A 13,961-nucleotide genomic window follows, 5' to 3' on the forward strand; every position below is an offset into this window, starting at 1 on the left:
TAGGGGCTTAGACATATATCGTGTTTATATATATATATATATATATATATATATATATATATATATATATATATATATATATATATATATATATATATATATATATATATATGATACAAAATGGTATAGTATGGTGAGTTTGGGTACATAAGCTTATATACCCTTATAGGTAATTGTACAATGTTCTTATAATTAAACTTCTAACTTGATTTACTTCCAAAAATTTTATAATTTCACATTTATCTTCCTCTCATATAATTTTCATTTTAAACTATAACATGTATAACCTAATAAGTGTTCGGTAAAAAAAATATAATGTAAGAGGAAGATAATAGTGAAAATTTGAAAATCTTGAAAGTAAATCAAGTTAGGATTGATGTTTAAGAACATTATAATGAATATATAAAAAAAATGACATTTTATGATGAGTTTGGGTACCTAAGCTTATATACCCTTAAGGGTATATTCACTTTTCATATATATATATATATATATATATATATATATATATATATATATATATATATATATATATATATATATATATATATATATATATATATATATATATATATATATATATAATAAACCATTTGAGTGAGATATATATCTATATTGAATGTGAGTTTATAGTAATATATCATAAAAGGAGATTGTAATATGGAAAGCAATTTAAGTTTGATGTTTTTAATAAATAATGAATAATTTATGTCAAAACATTAATATCCAATAACATTAATTACAATTTAATACATAACGAAGGAGATGAAACATATAGTTGACGGTGGGCTTTGAGTGGTAATACACTAATATCAATGGAGTTAGGGGGCATAACACCCACTAGCCCCTTATTGGCTCCGCCTATGCTCAAGTGTTCCATCGGGAGGAAGGTTTTCGATGTCTAAACTGGATCAAAACTCAATAAACAAATATGTAGAAAGCTCATTAATGAAGATCTTACTGAGAGTTGGATGGCATGTGATGAACTTGAACATAGCCCAAAGCCACTTTGTCAAGAACAAAGTGTATGTCGATCTCGATATGTTTTATGAGTTAATGGTGGAGCGTGTTAGCAGAAGGGTAGCCAACACCCATATTTTCATAATATACAATCATAGTTTTGGTCGGTGAAAAATGTAGTTCTCGAAGAAGGTTTCAAAGCTAACAGATCCCAACCACAACATTTGGCCCCCTTTAATACTCCACATTGACATTGGATCGAGATATAACATTTTTTTCACTAAAAGTTTGGTACCAAGAAACAAACGACTACCCTAAATGGATCAAAACCAACAAACGCGAAAGGCGTTAAGTTGTAGTCCATGGTCGAGAGTGTCATGGATGTAATATAGAATGCATTTAAAGTGTTGAAATGTGATTTCTTACGATTATACTTGAATAGACATATTTGAGGAATTATGCATGTCATATCATGATGGTTAAAAGTAAGGTACTTGAGAGTTCAACTCTCACTTGGGATGAAAAGTATAAGTTTAGGAGTAGAGTAGTGGTTGTGTGTGTAACTCGTTCTACAAAACTTGAGAGCACATATTAGGCTATTATAAAAAGTTATATTCATTCGTCTAGATGTCCAAGGTATCGAGCTTACATAGGTATCTGACAGATGTGTGACGTACTTTGTAGTTAAGCATACATGTACGCTTGAGGATCTTGATGACATATTCTTACCAATAAACACGACATTCATGTTTTATGTGAATTATATACCAAGAAAATAGTCAAGCTTCTCATGATCTGTCATTAAGAAATCTTAACGGGTTCTAGAAACAGTATATGAAGAAGATACATATAGAATATAAAAATTTATGGATTTAATGGAAATACATATACATATATCTTTTTAGAGATTCATCGTGTGGTTAAAGTTTATCATTGACTTATATACATAATTTTCGCAAAACCATGATATTTGCAATTATATATATATATATATATATATATATATATATATATATATATATATATAGAGAGAGAGAGAGAGAGTAAGTGTGTGTGATGTGTGAATGTTTATATATATATATATATATATATATATATATATATATATATATATATATATATATATTAATTGCTCAAGTTTTAATTTATAAAATTGATTTAATCGCAACCGGACTAATACACGCACTAGGCAGTAAACATAATCATGCAATAGTATAGCTAAAGTAAGGCCATGTGTCGAACACTTGGGGAACGATAGTGAATTAATATTAGAATTTTTATTATAGGTTAAACTAAACATGCAAAAACAATAAAAAGGGGGGTTTGATTTTTAAACTTCAGTGGACATAAAAGAATCATTAAAGATAATTAATTGGAAACAAATCACTTCGGGTAATTTGGTTTAGACAAAATCACATCTCAAAATCATAAATAATTACTAATTGGGCAATTAACATTTATTCATTGTATACTAATTCCTAATATGACTACTTTCTAGGTTTAGACAACTAATCATTTGTGTTTTAAGACTTTTAATTGCAATGATCATGTGGACTAATTATCTTAAAAATTAGTGCTCAATTCATATTATGAGAGAATTGAATTATTAGCATCAAAGATCATGAAGTTACTACACATAAATGGTCATCATATGTATTCTTACACATTAAAATTGCAAACTTTCCTATTTGAGCATAGGTTTTGATCAAACACTAGTCATAAAAATTTATTACAAACTTTCCTATTTGAGCATAGGTTTTGATCAAACACTAGTCATACAAATTTTATGAATGTAAAATTAATATAATTCAAGCAAACTTAGATAGATTGATTGTCTAATATGTGAATTACACAGCAATAAATAGTAATGCAAGCTACTTTAACGCATAAAGATCTCTTATAAAGCAAACATAATAAATTAAATAAGAATAAATAATCTAAATAACAAATTAATTTATAATCTCAAAGGTTCATCTAGTCTAACACAAAATAATAGAAATTTGAAACCGTAAATCAGAAAGTAAAACATATGAAAGTTGTAAAGAAATGCTAATCTCGGTTGGAACAACAATCCGAATGATTTTCAGCATGATTCAACTCTCTAATCCTCTAAATCTCTGCTCCATATCAACTTAACGGCCCTCCAGCCTCCTGCAAGACCCTCAAAGCGATAGCAATATATGTTACTTCTTCAACCATGGTGGTTTACAAATCTGAATCCCCCTTTAGGTTAACAATAAATGACTATTTGTAGCAATTTCAGCCGACACCCTACGTCGAGCGTAATTTATGCCACATTGAGCGTAGGTCATTAAATCCGCATATTCTACGAGGGAACCTAGGTACATCGAGCATATGATACCTTGCTACGCTGAGCGTATGAGCTTATTTCAACATTAATCCTTATCTTCACATTCTAGCTCTATTTTCCATGTCGTTTGCTACCCTTTTGCTCTAGCAACATATTATATTTGTAAAATATTAATTCAAAGTTTTATAAGTACCTTTTCTTCCAAATAATATCAAAACATAGCATAAAATAATAAGGTAACACCTAGAATATTGTAACACCCCAATTCTGGTATGATATTTATATTGTTATTTATTGTCATAATTCTTCAAGTTTTAAGGGGAACTCGACGAGTCAGTAGCCGGACTCGTCGAGTTGGGTCGCGATTTCGAGCACGTTTAAGTTGGCGACTTGGCGAGTCCATATTCCGGACTCAGTGAGTCCGCCAGTCTGGATGAAACCCTAATTTCAAGGGTTTGCACCCTATATAAACAACTTTTGGGGCCTCAAATCAGCCCCCATCACCCCTCAGAGCATCATACTCGAACCCTAGAGCCCTCTTTGCATTTTTGTGTGATTTTGGTGTGTTCTTTGAAGATTTTGAGAGATAAAGGAAGGTAGATCAAGAAGAGCAGAAGGAGATCCTAGATCCTTGAGGAATTTCAGAAGAAAGTAAGGTATATCTTGGCCCTTTTCTGTTTCTATGCTTAAATCTCCTTTGTGAAGCCATTCTTGAACCATTTCTTAGCTTAGTAGTAACATACAGGACTCATGGAGTTGATAAACCTTCAGATCTAGCTAGATTTGATTTCCAGGAGCTTAGATCAAGCACCTTTATGGATCCATTTTGCATGAAAGCTCTAGATCTACTATTATAGTGTGCTTTTAACCTTAAAACCTTCATTTGATGTTATTTACACGTAAAGTTGGAAACTTTACGTGTAAATCAAGTCCCAGGAACCCAGATCTATAAATGGCATGGACTAGTTTCAAGCAGAATCGAGTGTATAGTATTTGCATGCATACGACTCAGCGAGTCGTTCTTCTGACTCGGCGAGTCGAGTCACGAGTCCCTTGTGTTTCCTTTTTCGAGTTATGCCGAGTGGAACCAGTGAGTGAGAGGTGGACTCGGTGAGCTAGAGGGCTAGACTCATTCGTGGAAGAACTCGATGAGTCAATGCCCTGACTCGGCGAGTCCAAGGCCATCTTCATACTTCAAAAACAGACTCGACGAGTTGTTCATACAACTCGGCGAGTCGGATGCAGATTGTCAGAATGTTAGTAGCGAAGAGGAACTCGCCGAGTTTGTGCCAAAACTCGACGAGTAGTAGCGAGGGGAATCAAGGAAGTAAGAGTAAGGACTCGACGAGTTGGCAGCCCAACTCGACGAGTCAGGTCAACTGAATGTTGACTTTGACAGTTAGGTTGACTTGGACCAGGGGTAGGAGAGTCATTTTACCCTCAGTATTATTATTATCAGTATTTGATTGATGGTGCTCATGGATATTGTAGCCGGGGTGAAACCGGAGATGCAGCAGACAGATTCCGGAGCAGTCCTTTCAGTAGCTAGGCTACGAGGTGAGTTTCCTTCTAGTAGGAACGGATCTAAGGCCACAATACCAGTCTGTTTAGTTAGTAGTAGTCTCCGGACTTCGGTCCGATGTAGTTGTTAGTGTGTTTGATGCCTTCGTGGTTTAGACAGGATTTATGTGTTATGTGTTATGGGCTACGGCCTGGCATAGTATGTAGTATTCAGGCACACTTTCGGGTGTGTCTGAACTCAAACTAAGGAAATGGTAAAATGTTTTTCAAAAGAAAAGAGTTTTAGAAAAGTAAAAAGAATTTTTAAGAAAGATAAAAACTTTGAAAGGAGAAAAGGGGTGTGGTGCATGCGATTAGCCGGGCTCAAGTAAGTACTCCCTGTTGACGAAAACGCGTACTCGCAAGTATACGAGGTCGTGCAAGTAATATAGTCGTAAGACCAGATATCGAACCCACAAGGACTATCCTATTCTAAGGAAGAGTGAACTAGGCAATTGATTGCAAAAGTGATTGATTTTATTAAACTAAAGAAATTACTAAAATAAAATTAAACTAAATTCAGCAACGTAAAAATGACAACTAGAATAATTGAACAAACAAGGAAAACAATTAAACGATTTAAAAATTATGAGAAATATGGGGTTTAGTTGACTTATACGGGTTCAATGGTTCTTCTAATGCAACTAATTTGTCAAACCAATTATATAGAAACGAATAACTTAACACCAACAAAAGTTATCAATTACCTCTCGGTCTCATGATTCGATTTAAAAACATTCATTCATATCTCTATGTAGTTCATGATTTTAAAAAGCATTAAGTCCAATGGTTTGTTAAAAATGCCCTAACACACGTCTATGTTAAGTTTAAGCAAAATAACGAAACCACACATTTATATTCAATCGATGTCTCAAATAAATGTTCTCTCGAAGTCAATATAAGCATGTAAATATTAAATTTAAACCAAGCAAATTAATCCTAACTAACGTTGATCAAGTGCTAGCCAAATCAAATTTACCCGACAAAATTCATATTTTTAAAATAAGCATACATTTAAATATGTTATCCGATTTCAACAAAATTTGTTTAAACAAAATCAGTTACATTAAAATTATCATCTCACCCATGTCAACTAAACTCTAATAAAACCTACTCCATAAAATTAAAACAATGTATCACCGAATGATTAAGCATAAACATTAAATCTATCAAAGCCGATAGTCAAACAATTGATCAAACAAATAAATCTACAAAATAATAATAAATATGAAGTGAAACTGTCCTGATCGCATAATCCTGATTCCACCCCTATGCCTAGACATTCAATTCCTTTGTTGCCGATTAGAATGCATGCGTCAAAGAAAAAAAAAATTATCCACTGTGGCCGCCCTTAGGTTTTTCTTTTCTTGGTCTCTATCGTTCGTATCCCCCCGTTTCTTTTTTAAAGCACACGTAAATAACCATATATAAAGCATAAGTACAATCTTGCCCCTCCAACTTTCATCTATTGTGCAGCCTTAACCCGAAAGCCTTCAACTTTTCAACCTAGTACAACTTTAGCCCTTGATCTTTCAACTTTAATTCAACTATTACTTTTAGCTTATGATTTTCGTCCAGCAAACTAACTTCAACTTCAACGTCGATTATGAGCAGGAAAACGACCGATTCAGCAAAAACTCAGAACTTCAAACTTGTAGATAATTGTGTCTAGTTTCCGAAACATCTTGAATCGCCTAAATCGGAGTCCCGAGGAGCCGGATATGATGAAAACACTGAGACGTAGTCAATATGCCAAACATCTTTTATTCGCCTTAATTGCTCGTGATGAATTTTTCTTCTTTCAAATCCGTCAATTCCTTGCTGAAACCATTTGGACATTATAATATGAGTCCAACTCCCACCAAGACTCGTGGAATAAGTGGTGGGGGCCTAAGAAGCTTAGGCAATCTTGTGTTCACAAGATAAAATCCGTTAATTCTTTTTAGATTTTTGAACTTCATAAGAGGAAGTCAAACTCCCACCATGACCCGTAGACTAGGCGGTGGGGAACCCATGAAACACAGGTTGCACTTGCATTAACAAGTAAAATGAATACCGTCGATTCCAATGAAAAGCACAATGTGCTATATTATGGATTTCGTGCAAGAAAACCATCTCCCACCAACCTGTAGAATAGGAGGAGGGGAACTCAAGAAACTCGAGTTGCACTTGTGATGACAAGTGGTGATGAAAGCCCTCAATTCCTTTAAGAATTTTGGATTTCATAAGAAGAAGCCCAACTCTCATCGTCCTATAGAATAAGAGATGAGGAACCCATGCAAGACAGGTCAAAAACCCAACTAAATGGGTAGAAAAACACCAACCGAGAAATATTATGTCGATTACACTCATTAACGTAAATTTATCTTTTTAAGCTCAAAAAATGATGTAAACTGTAAAATCTGGGGACAAAAATAAGTTTTTTAGTTCATTTAGAGATCGAAAAACGAGCACTAAACACATCCCCAAACTTTAAACATTGCTCGTCCTGAGCAATAAAAATAGAATAAAAAGAATACTCCCTGATGGTATGTCGTCTCACATGATATGATAAACCAAGACGTATATCTTGATGGCTGATCTCTAAGCATAGTTCGAACTTATTCCTTTCCATGACTCTCACTTCATCACCAACAACCTGGATAGCAAACAAGGGCCGCACACTCGACAAATTTATTAGAACAAAAAAAAATTAAAAAAAAAATAATAAGAAATGAAATAAGCAACAATGCAAAAATGAAAATAATTGAAATAAACGAAGAAAAAAAAACAAAAACAAAAGCAAAAATAAAACAAAAATAATAATACTAAAACTAATAATAATAAAAATTAAAAAAATAAAATAAAATGAAAATAAAAAATAAAAAATAAAAAAAACAAATTACTCTTCAACCTGCTTCAAATGAAGCACCATCACTTCCTCTTTTCATTCTCCAAAATGGTATTTGTCTCGTTGTTTGATCACCCAAATCCTTTCTCTCGTTGTCTCTTTTCAAAATCTCCTTGCCTTGCCATTTCTCATCCCCAAACTTTTGAATTTTGGTAAATTCATGAGTTTGTATTTTGAACTCTTTATGCCTCAACAAGTGCTTCATCCTTTTCTTTCTAACCTTCACCAAGTGTTCTGAAGGCCACTTTAACTCTAAATCATATACTTTTTCAAGGGATGGCAAAGATGATTCAATCACACTATCATTCAAGCCATGCTTCTCCTTGACCCGACTCACTACGCTTTTAACTGATGACTCTCTATTTTCCTCCATGTTACGAGTCACCTTGTTCAAGTGGGCCTCCTTTAAATCTACCAATCCATCTGTAACTCGTATGAATGAGCATTCTTGTAACGACCCAATTTTCATGTCCAAAAATTTTCATTTTAAAATATTACCTTTAGTAAACATTAATAAATAAAAGCATTGTTTAATCACGCCATAACACATCGCAAACCATGTTTTAATATTCAAACCATACAATCCATCAAATATCAGAGTACAATCCCAGTGAATCGTGTAAATGCGGAAACCGAAGAGTGTGTGTGACATGCTGCTACCGTGCCGGCTCCTTCCCCCTAGCTGAGGAGGTACCTGAAACCAAAACTGAAACCGTAAGCACAAAGCTTAGTGAGCTCCCCCATAATACCCCATACCATATAGCATATAACAAATAACAAGCAATTAGGAGATACGGGCCCCGCCCACACTCGTGAGGATACGGGCCCCGCCCACACCTCACTTTCTGAGAGATACGGGCCCCGCCCACACTCGTGAAGATACGGGCCCCGCCCACACTTCGCTACCTGGGAGATACGGGCCTAGCCCACACTCCATTCTCGGAGGGATACGGGCCTCGCCCACACCCAACCGTCAACACATATCATACAAGTATCACGCAGACAACAAGTATAAACAGTTCTATCATACTAGTGTATATCACGATCAACTCGACTAATAGATACGGGCTCGGCCCACACTATAATACTAACGTCTCATCTATACGGGCCGACCTTGGTGCCTTAGACCCGTTACTAATGAAAGGAAACTCACCTCGAAATAGCTGCTGTTCTGTGTGGGAATTGATCACCTACTACTGCTGCTGCTGCTCCGGAAACTCCCTGGCTGTAATTCCCACAATATACTTAATCATACACTGCTAACTGTCCTTTGGGTAAAAAGACCATTTTACCCCTGGTCTAGCCCTAAGTCAAATCGAAGTCGACTATTAGTTTACCCGACTCGCCGAGTGGATCTCCACTCGCCGAGTCCCTAGCAAACTATGGTCCTGGGTCCCTGATTCTACTCGTCGAGTTGGGCTATGACTCGACGAGTTCATCTTCTAAACTGACGTTCAACCTCTTCATCCTACTCGCCGAGTTGTATGAACAACTCGTCGAGTTCATCTTTATCCGAAGAACACTTTATGCTAAGACTCGCCGAGTTGTATGAACAACTCGCCGAGTCTGTTCTTGATCTATGAAGATTGCCTTGGACTCGCCGAGTCAGGGCATTGACTCGCCGAGTCCTATCATGAGTGAGTTCAGCTTCCAACTCACCGAGTCACCCCCTGTGACTCACGGCTCAACTCGATACATCTTAAAGGGACCGGTTCAGTGACTCGCGACCAGACTCGTCGAGTCACATATATGACTCGCCGAGTCGCAGCCATGCATCCATCAAATACACCGATTTGCTCGATTCCAGTCCATGCCATTCACAGATCTGGGCTTCTAGGACACAAATCACACGTAAAGTTTCCAACTTTACGTGCACCAAAAGGGGTAAATCTAGGGCTTTCATGCAATATGACCCCATAAAGGCATTAGATCCAAGTTCAGGGACTAGATCATGCCTAGATCTAAAGGCTAACAACTTATTATCACCCACAAAGCACAAACAAGCTTGGGGAAGAGCCCAAGAAGGACTCAAATGAAGCAAAAAGAGATTACAAGCTTGAAAACAGAGGGGAAACGAGCTATACCTCAAGGAATATGTTGAAATGATACAAAGATGCCTGATCTCCTTCTCCTCTTCTTGATCTACACCTCTTTCTCCTCAAAACCTTCAAGAACACACCAAGAGCACTTCAATCTCTCAAGGAAATAAGGGAAAAACGATGTTGGGGAGTTCTGGGGGGGTGAATGGGGACGAGTTGGGGCGGAATGAGGGTTTAAATAGGGTGCAAACCCTTGAAACTTAGGGTTTCATCCAGCAGCGGTGACTCGCCGAGTCCAGGATATGGACTCGCCGAGTCGCCCACTTAAACGTGTCCTGAGTCTCGTCCTTACTCGGCGAGTCGGACCTTATGACTCGCCGAGTCCAAGGCTAAAATAGGGCAATGCTCAAATAAAATTCACATACCGGAAACCAGGTGCTACAAATCTCCCCACTTATTTTAGACTTTGTCCTCGAAGTCTGCTGCCCGGTCCTGAAACAGCTCGGGGTAATGCTCCATCATCTCGTCCATCGGTTCCCAAGTCCATTCCGAACCCTTGCGGTGCTGCCATTGCACCTTTACTAGTTCTACCCTCTTGTTTCTCAACATCTTTGTCTTTCTGTCAAGTATTGCGACTGGACGCTCAATGTAATTCAAGCTGTCGTCAACCTGAATATCCTCCAATGGAACTACTGCTGAATCATCCACCAGGCACTTCCGCAGCTGCGAAACATGAAAGGTGCTGTGGATCTGACTGAGCTCGGCTGGCAGATCCAGCCTATACACCACCTTGCCCACCCGGGCTACAACCCTGAACGACCCGATGAACCTTGGGCCCAACTTGCCCCGCTTCCTGAATCGAATGACACCTTTCCAAGGCGACACTTTCAGGAGGACCATATCCCCGACTTGGAACTCCAAGTCGGATCGACGTCTATCGACGTAGCTTTTCTGCCGACTCTGTGCAGTCTGAAGTCTGCTCCGAACCTGCTGGATCCTCTCGGTCGTCTCTAGCACCACCTCGGTGCTTCCCATGACTCTCTGGCCAACCTCCCCCCAACATATCGGGGTTCTGCACTTCCGCCCATACAACATCTCGAACGGTGGTCGGTCAATGCTCGCGTGATAGCTGTTGTTGTAGGAGAACTCAGCCAAGGGAAGATAGGTATCCCAGCTACCACCGAAATCCAGCACACATGCCCGCAACATGTCCTCCAAAGTCTGGATGGTCCGCTCACTCTGACCATCTGTCTGCGGGTGAAAGGCGGTGCTAAAATGCAGACGAGTGCCCAACTCGTCATGGAATTTCTTCCAAAATCTGGAAGTAAAACGCACGTCCCTGTCCGAGATTACCGATAGTGGCACTCCATGCCGTGCCACAATCTCCCTGATATAGATGTCGGCCAATTTTTCGGCCGATATGCTCTCCTGAATTGGAATAAAGTGAGCACTCTTGGTCAATCTATCCACGATGACCCAAATCGAATCCACTCCACGTGCGGTCCTGGGAGGCTTTGTGATAAAATCCATCGTGATATCTTCCCATTTCCACAGTGGAATGTCCAACGGCTGCATCTTGCCATGCGGTCTCTGATGTTCGGCCTTGACCTTCCTGCAGGTCAAACACCGCTCGACGTACCATGCCACATCCCGCTTCATGCAGGGCCACCAGTAATCCGGACGAAGATCCCTATACATCTTCGTCGCCCCGGGATGAATAAAAAATCAGGACTTGTGCGCCTCCTCCATCAAAATCTGACGCACGCCACCGTGATACGGTACCCACACCCTACGGTGTAATGTCAAAAGTCCTCTGCCATCATAATCAAAGGAGGAAACCTGACCCACCACACGCTCGCTCTTCCGACGCTCCTCCTTGATAGCCTCCTGTTGAGCCTCCCGAATCTGCTCCAACAGGGGAGTCACCACAGTCATCCTCAAACAAACGTCCCTGATCGGCACCGTCTTGCGGCTAAGCGCATCGGCCACCACATTGGCCTTCCCCGGGTGGTAAAGGATCTCGCAATCATAATCCTTCACCACGTCCAACCACCGCCGCTGCCTCATATTCAGATTCGGCTGGTCCATGAGGTACCTCAAACTCTTGTGGTCCGTGTAGATGGTACACTGAACCCCGTAGAGGTAATGTCGCCAAATCTTGAGGGCAAAGACCACCGCCCCCAACTCCAAATCGTGCGTCGGGTAATTTGCCTCGTGAGGCTTGAGCTGCCGTGAAGCGTAGGCAATGACATGCCCTCTCTGCATCAGAACTGTGCCCAACCCCGAAATGGATGCATCGCAGTAAACCACAAAATCCTCGACGCCCTCAGGCAGGGCTAGGATAGGCGCCTCACACAATTTCTGACTCAGCATCTCAAACCCAGCCTGCTGCTCGGGTCCCCACCGAAAGACCACGGCTTTCTTTGTCAGTCGCGTCAGGGGTACGGCTATCTTGGAGAAATCTTGGATAAACCTCCGATAGTAGCCTGCCAATCCCAGGAAGCTCCGAATCTCAGATGGAGACTCCGGGACCTCCCATCTCATCACGGCCTCGACCTTGGCCGGATCAACCAGAATCCCGTTCTGGTTGACTAGGTGCCCAAGGAATTGCACCTCGCGCAACCAAAACTCACACTTGGAGAACTTGGCATACAAGCTCTCCCTCCTCAGGGTCTCCAATACCTCCCTCAGATGCTCCTCGTGTTCCTCCCGAGTCTTGGAATAGACCAAGATGTCATCGATAAAGACTATCACAGACCGATCCAGCATCGGTCTACACACGCGGTTCATGAGGTCCATGAACGCGGCAGGAGCATTGGTGAGCCCAAACGGCATCACCACGAACTCGTAATGACCATAGCGCGTCCGAAATGCAGTCTTCTGCATATCCTCCTCCCTGACCCTCATCTGATGATAGCCTGAACGCAAGTCAATCTTGGAGAACCAAGATGCTCCCTGAAGCTGGTCAAATAGGTCGTCAATCCTCGGAAGCGGGTATCGGTTCTTCACCGTTACCTTGTTCAGCTCCCGATAATCTATACACATCCGATGCGACCCGTCCTTCTTTCTTACAAACAGAATCGGGGCTCCCCAGGGTGAACTGCTCGGCCGAATAAATCCCTTGTCCAGCAGCTCTTGTAGCTGCGTAGACAACTCCTGCATCTCGGGAGGAGCCAACCGATATGGTGCTTTGGCTATCGGAGCCGCACCGGGAATGAGGTCAATCCTGAACTCCACCTGTCGCTTCGGAGGTATCCCAGGTAGTTCCTCCGGGAAAACATCAGCAAAATCTCGAACCACCGGGACCTCGCTCACGGTCGCCTTACCCGCCTCCCGGGTATCCATCACATACGCGACATAACCCGCGCATCCCTGCTGAAGGTAGCGCGTAGCCCTCGCTGCTGAACATACAGCGGGTCCACACTGCGGTCGCTCTCCATGAATCACTAACTCTCCCCCGCTTGGGGTCCTGACTCGCACTAGCTGCTGCGCGCAATCTATCACTGCCCCATTAGGGCTCAACCAATCCATACCAATAATCACCTTGTTCCCACGCAATGGGATGGGAACCAAGTCTACCAGGTAACGCTCCTCAAACAGTCGCAGAACACAATCCCGAAACACCATCGATGCTCGCACTGATCGATCGTCAGCAATCTCTACCTCTAACGGGCAATCTAACTCGCCTGAAGTCTCATGAAATCTCTTGCTAAGAGCAAGGGAAACGAACGATCGGGATGCACTCGAGTCGAACAATACCTGAACCGGGATGCCGTTCACATGGAACGATCCTAATACACATGTATACACACGGAGCACATATCAATACCATAACATCATAAAACAAAAGATAGAAGGAAAGAATCATACCCGTCACCACATCGGGCGCGGCGCGTGCCTCCTCGGCAGTCAACTGAAATGCCCGACTCCTCACCACTGGAGCCTCTGCCTTGCCCTGCCGACCATCCGTGATCCGCAGGGTCGCTGAAGCCGGCGCCTTCACTGGCGCTGCAACTGACAACTGGGGGCAATTGGCCTTCTTGTGGCCCCTCTGGTTGCAGTGAAAACACAGCAACTCGGATGTCTGAATAGCTGAAGCTGGAGCAGTACAATCCCTGCTAAAGTGCCCTGTCTTGCCGCACTTGTAGCAGCCTCCTGATCCCATCCTACATATCCCCACGTGTGTCCTGCCGCATTCCCC

This window comes from Lactuca saligna, chromosome 2 (genome assembly GCF_052625555.1).
Source record: "Lactuca saligna cultivar CGN05327 chromosome 2, ASM5262555v1, whole genome shotgun sequence".
NCBI lineage: Eukaryota > Viridiplantae > Streptophyta > Magnoliopsida > Asterales > Asteraceae > Lactuca > Lactuca saligna.